We start from the raw sequence: 6644 nt of genomic DNA, 5'->3' as shown, positions 1-6644 counted from the left end.
ATGCCAGGGCCTAGCAAACACAGAAGTGGATGCTCACAATCAGCTATGGAATGGATCACAGGGCCACCAATGGAAAAGCTAGAGAAAGCACCCAAGGAACTAAAGGGAACTGCAACCCTATAGGTGGAAAAACAATATGAACTAACCAGTACCCTGGAGCTCTTGTCTCTAGCTGCATATGTATCAAAAGATGGCCTAATAGACCATCACTTGAAAGAGAGGCCCATTGGACTTGCAAGCTTTATATGCCCCAATACAGGGGAACGCCAGGGTCTAAAAGGGGGTAGGTAGGGGAGTGGGGGGGGTATATGGGGGACTTTTGGTATAACATTGGAAATTTAAATGAGCTAAATACCTAATAAAATGGAAAAAAAAGAAATTAAAACAGGAAGCAAAACATTTGTAAGATTCAAAAAAAAAAAATGTCAAACTGACAGAATGCAGGGTCACCTGAACCATAAGCTCCTGGGAAGGCCTATGGAGCTTAATATTGCTTACATTAATTGCTGTGGAAAGACTCAACTGAAGGTGGGACCATTTTCTAGGTAGGGATGCATTCATTGTTCTCTGCTTCTTAATCATGTTTGTGACACACCAACTGCTTCAACTCACTGTTGCCTTGACTTCCTCACCATGCTGGACTGGAACCCTGAACTCTGAGCTAGAATAAATTCTTTGAGCCTCCTGAAAAAAAAAAAAGAGAATTATTCTTTTTTTCTAAAGAATGTTCTGCCTTTTAGTGGAAGATTTTTCTAATACACAGAAACAATAGATTTGCAAGAGGTAGATGAACAAATAAAACATCATTTTTTCCTAATGTTCCAGATTTCTTAGCTTTAAAATGTATGGTTATTTACACTGTCATGGTAAATTAACTTAACTCATGTGTTATACACAGACATATAGAGCAATACAATAATTTATGTTTTAATATATGTATAAAATTTTATTTATAAAGTATATATACATATATATGTATATAAATATATCTGTATATATATTTTACTATATGTATCTCTGTGAGTATGTATCACATATAAACAGATAATCAGAGTGTCAAAAAATTGTATTTCTTAGAGCTAGAGTTATAGGTGGTTCTGAGATAGCTGATTTTGGTGCTATAAATTGAATTGGAATCCTCTCGGCAAGCAATATTAAAGATGTGATCATCTCTCTAGTCCCTGAATTACTGTATCAAAAAAGTATTTATATGATTACAAACCAATATGTATGTGTATTAAAGGAACATGATAAAAATGTACTTGTTATTAAAAAATTATACTTGTTCAAACTTCAGTTTTAAAACATTATGAAATATATAATTTTGGATGTAAAACCGAGAACACAATATGAATTGGGTGAATGAAAACATGAGAAAATAGAAATTATGCATGCAACTTTTAAGTGTCCTTCATCTGATCAGTGTCTAAATGGGTGGGAACCTTTACAAAACATCTTGTACATGCTGATTGATACTCAGAGCAACATTTTTAAATATAGTAACAGTCTTTAATTTCTTTACCTGTCAAAGAACTACTTAGTTTTGAAAGTGCCTCACTGTAGCAACTGTGTAATTCACTGTGAGACACAAGAGGAAGTGTGGCTGATATTAATTGGGAAATTCAGACACTTTCTCCAAGGATCTTCAAACACAAACACAAAACTTTCCACTAAATATTTTAGGAAGCTAGAACTAATTGTGTGTGTGCACAGGCTTTCACGTGTGTGTGTGTGTGTGTGTGTGTGTGTGTGTGTGTGTGTGTGTGTGCATGAGCAGGTGTTTGACATATTTGACCTGTGGTAGGATGATGAAGAATTTAGAGATTTTTATTTTTTTTACAAAATATAATAAATTACAAAACACAAACACTACACATAAGCAAGAACTGTATTCCTAAGACAGAGAACACAAAGAGAAAAGCCATGATGATGACTTTTATATAATTAGCTATTGCTAGGGAAACGACATGTAAAGTTTGTTTTCTTGTGTATACTTAAAATTTACAATAAAAAGTTCTAAAGAAATGATTCAATACTGTTTAATTGATGAGAAAAGTTTTAGTGGTCTAGTCTAAGAACCTGGTATGGTCATATAGTTCACAACAAAGTTAGGATTCATGTCCATTTTTTTTTTTTTGGTAAAAACTCTTAGACATATCATAACATGGGAATATTATTTCTCTATAAACAACATAAAATAATTTTTCCACTTTTTCAAATTATTTCCCAAATCAGTCTTTGATTTGACTCATTTTCATGTAGAACAATAAATCCATAATATTTAAAACCTCAATAAGGAAAATTATAGTAAATACTTAAATGGTAAGTAACCAAAGGCTTGCTTGCGGTTTTTCTAAATTATACTTATGTTCGTGACTAGTTTCCTTTTCGTGTACTATGCTTTATCAAGTATGTTAAAGAAAATCCTTAACAGGTATGTATGAGCAACATGTGTGGGGCATTCTACCTCTTTGTATGGCCATGTTCCTCAATGCAGCCTTCTATCAATATTTCAATAATTGTACGCAGACATTTCAATTTTAAAAGAAAGGTTATGTCTTTGAAATATTTCATATGCAATAGGAAATTTTTCTTCTTACCTTTATAAAATATGTTTCAGTCAAGGGAGGAAAGGTCTAAACATTACATATGCCCTCCCTCCTTATATTCTCATTCCCTTGAGCACCCTAGAAGTCCTCAGGGACACCCCAAGGAAGAACACTGAACTCATTAGGGAAAGAAAAGTACCCATGTGCCTTTGTTTCCCCTACAGTAAGCAAGTGAATAACTTTCAAAAATGCAATTTCTTTATTAATTCTGTGTCACAGACCTAACAAATCCAAAAACTCCAGTGTCCTTTCTTGAAATATAATATTTATTACTATAAACATACACAAATAAAGCTACTTTATAAACAGTTTATTAGAATATATGTAATCTTTCAATAAAGATTTCTAACTAATGTATAAATTTAAAAACATACTTTCAGTTCATATGAGAGATAGATTTAAAGTATAAAAATGTATTGGATTAGATAATACACAAGTGTACATAATTAATCTGTATTCTTCGAGAAAGGAACATTATGATAATTATGGAAACATATAAATAACTCTAAAATTATTTGAATAGAATACTGTTTTATTATCTTAGAGTATTGGCAGTTAAGGGTACTCTTATGGCTCAGGAGGCCAATTTGTTTTGGGTGTTCCAAATGCTAATTTCTCCATGTATGCATCTTAATGTACAACAGCTATTTTTAAAAATATTATTAGGAAATTTTGGCTACCTCTTTCTTGATTATTCCTGGGAGTAAAGAACAGAGGAAGCTCAAAGGCATTATTATTAAAGCTTCAGAGAGAGATTCGATACTAACCTATTAACTGGCAAGTTATCATAGTAAAGGATAGAATCAGAGAAAGGATGAAAAGCCAGAAAAGGGATTTCAAGCTTTAAAACAAACAAGAGATAAAACAAAAACAAAAACAAAAACAAAAAGAAAGTGTGGAGTGTTTAGGCCTTTCTTAACTCAGAAAGTAGCTAGCCAGATTTATCAGTTACATAATAGTGGCTCCAAAAACAACTATCCTGATGGAAATGTTTCTAGAAGAACAAAAACAGCATCAATTTATGAGACTATTTGTTTTTCCCACCCCCTTAACACAGTGCTATGTAAATCAGCCTTCCATATCTCTTGACAAGATGATTGGCAGGCTAAATTGGATTAAGTCTTAGAGGCAACAATAATAGACAGTGTTCTAATCTTTGAACTAGTCCAAAATGTCATGTCTTCACCTATGGCGAAAAATAGTTTCTATTCTCTGGCCCAGAGGAAATAGCATTTCCTTAGTGTATCTCATAACCATTCCGAATGGCATCCAAAAGTATTGTAACAAAATACATTTTTACGAATTTATACAAATCGACTAAAAACAAAACATAGACAGGAAAAGTACTATTAGCAAAAGACATATTAATTAAACGCTGATTCCCCAAAACATAGGATTAACATTTGAAATTCACCAGTAGCGAAACAAGCCATTAATAAAATATGAATAGAACCAACTAACATGGAGGGAGCATCTTAAGAGAGATGTACAGAAGATGAAAAGTCACAGGAAGCTAGACATGAGACCACATCTTTAACTACAGCATTTAAGAAAATAAAAACATGATGACACAGAGATCAGGGCCATAATGGTCCCATAGAGAAACCCTGTCACAAGCAAGCAAACTAACACATACAAATTGAGGAGTGTACGGAAATATTTTTCAGACCTCATTGGTCAGTAAATGCAAATTAAAATAACAGAAACACCCAAGCAAAATTGAATGAAAGTGCCAAGCTACCTGCAGCATGCTGATGTTGTTGTTGTAAAACATTAGGACTTTCATGTGTAGCTTATGAAAATTCAAAGTTATATAAAGAATGGAAAAGATGAAGCCGGGCGTGGTGGTGCACACCTTTAATCCTAGCATTCGGGAGGCAGAGGCAGGCCGATTTCTGAGTTTGAGGCCAGCCTGGTCTACGAAGTGAGTTCCTAGACAGCCAGGGCTACACAGAGAAACCCTGTCTTGAAACAAAAACAAAAACAAACAAACAAACAAACAAACAAAAAATCAAAATAAAAAAAAGATTGGAAAAGATAAAACTTTCAGCACAGTTTTCCTTGTGGTTCCATAATAACAGTGCTTAACATTTATGGAAATGACTAATAAGTTTATGCACTAGTTGTTTTTACTGTGATAAAACACCATGACAAAAGGCAACTTGAAGAGGAATTAGGCTGAAACCTGATTGGAGGAGCAGATGCAGAGGCCAAGGAGCAGTGCTGCTTACTTGCTTGCTCCTCATATCTTGCTTAGTCTGCTTTGTTATAGAAACCAGGATCATGACCACAGGTGGTAGCACCAACCACAGTGGACTTGGCCCTCCTCCCAGATCAATGACCAAAAAAAAAAAAAAGCCTTAAATTTCTTTTGGACATAAACTATTCTGATTTCAAAAATTTGAACATATGTGGGTGGCCCCATTCTTCCACTGGTGGTCCTATATACTGGAAATGGTCTCTTCAGGTTCCATCTTCCCATAGTTGGGCATTTCTACTAAGGTCATCCCCATTGAGTCCTGGAAGCCTCTCATTTTCCAGGTCTCTGGGACTTTCTAGAGGTTCATCCCATCCCTACCCCTGTGGCTGCACGTAAAGTGAAGCAGAGAAGGAAGGTTCATCCAGTAACTGTCCCAACTTGGGATCCATTGCATTGGCAGGCACCAAACACTGGCACTATTACTGACCCTTGTGCTTGCAGACAAGAGTCTAGCATAGCTGTCCTCTGAGGGGCTCTACAGTAGCTGACTGACACAGATGCAGATACTTCCAGCCAACCATTAGACTGAGGTTGCGGACTCCTATGGAAGTGTTAGAGGAAGGATTAAAGGAGCTGAAGGGGGTTGCAACCCCAAAGGAATAACAACAGTATCAACTAAGCCAGACCCCTCAAAACTCCCAAAGACTAAGCCACCAAGCAAAGAGAATTAATGGGCTGGTCCATGGTCCCTGGAACATATGTACCAGAGAACTGCCTTGTCTGGCTTCAGTGAGGGAGGATGCTTCTAATTCTGTAGAAACTTGATGCCCCAGGGAAGAGGAGTGCTGGGTGGGGGTGAAGTGGGAATGGTCAGATGGGAGGGTGAGGGATCTCCTTTTCAGAGAGTCAAGGGGGGTTTGGGTGAAGACCAGAATTCTGGGAGGGAGGATTAAGAATGGGGCAACATTTGGAATGAAGTAAATAAAATAGTTTAATAAAAAATAAAGATCAGGGGGAAAATGCTGACCTTAGGGGGGAAAAACAACCAAAAATATAAATAAACCTTCATCATATCTTAAAAGAAAATGCCTTACATGATAGTCTTCTTACAGCCTGATCTTCTGAAGGCATCTTCTCAGTTGAGGCTTTTCTCCTCTCAGATGATTATAGTGTGTCAAGTTAACATTAAAAATAATAAAAAAGATAAAAAACAAAAAGCAAAACTAGTCAATACAGTTTATATTCCACATAAACCATGGTCACAGTTATTACAGTATCTTTATTTACATTTACTAACAGCTATGATGGAGACCTAGCTTAGTGGCTAAACACTTGCTGAGTACATATGGTTCACTTTCATGGGAGCACATACATATATGTGTATGAGGAACAGTATAGGTATGTCTGCAACTATGCATGATACTTCAGATGATTAGATTAAATGTTAGAATCCTAATCTTTGACATATCAAGCTTTACAACATCTTAAGGAGTATTTGATTGCTTTTTTCTTCTCAATATTTCTATCATTATAATTTGATTGTCTTTGTTTTATGAGACAGTATTTGTGTAGTCTTGGCTGTCATAGAGTTTTAGAGTTCTCTAAAAACTAAGTGTCATAGAGTTTTTAGAGTTCTCTAAAAACTAAGTTGGACTTGAATTAAACAGAGATCTGTCTGCCTCTGTCTCTTAAGTACTGTGATTAAAATATTGTGCCATACAATATGGGAAGTAGCATTTTTATTTGTCTTTCACTGGGGAGGAATAATACTCTAATATCCTAAAACTTTAATTTTTAATGAGAATTTTAATTGGTTAGACTACAAAGGCTCTGAA

The sequence above is a fragment of the Mus caroli genome, chromosome 2 (assembly GCF_900094665.2).
Source record: "Mus caroli chromosome 2, CAROLI_EIJ_v1.1, whole genome shotgun sequence".
Classification (NCBI taxonomy): Eukaryota; Metazoa; Chordata; class Mammalia; order Rodentia; family Muridae; genus Mus; species Mus caroli.
The sequence above is the reverse complement of the archived record's forward strand: the minus strand, read 5'-3'. Positions refer to the sequence as shown.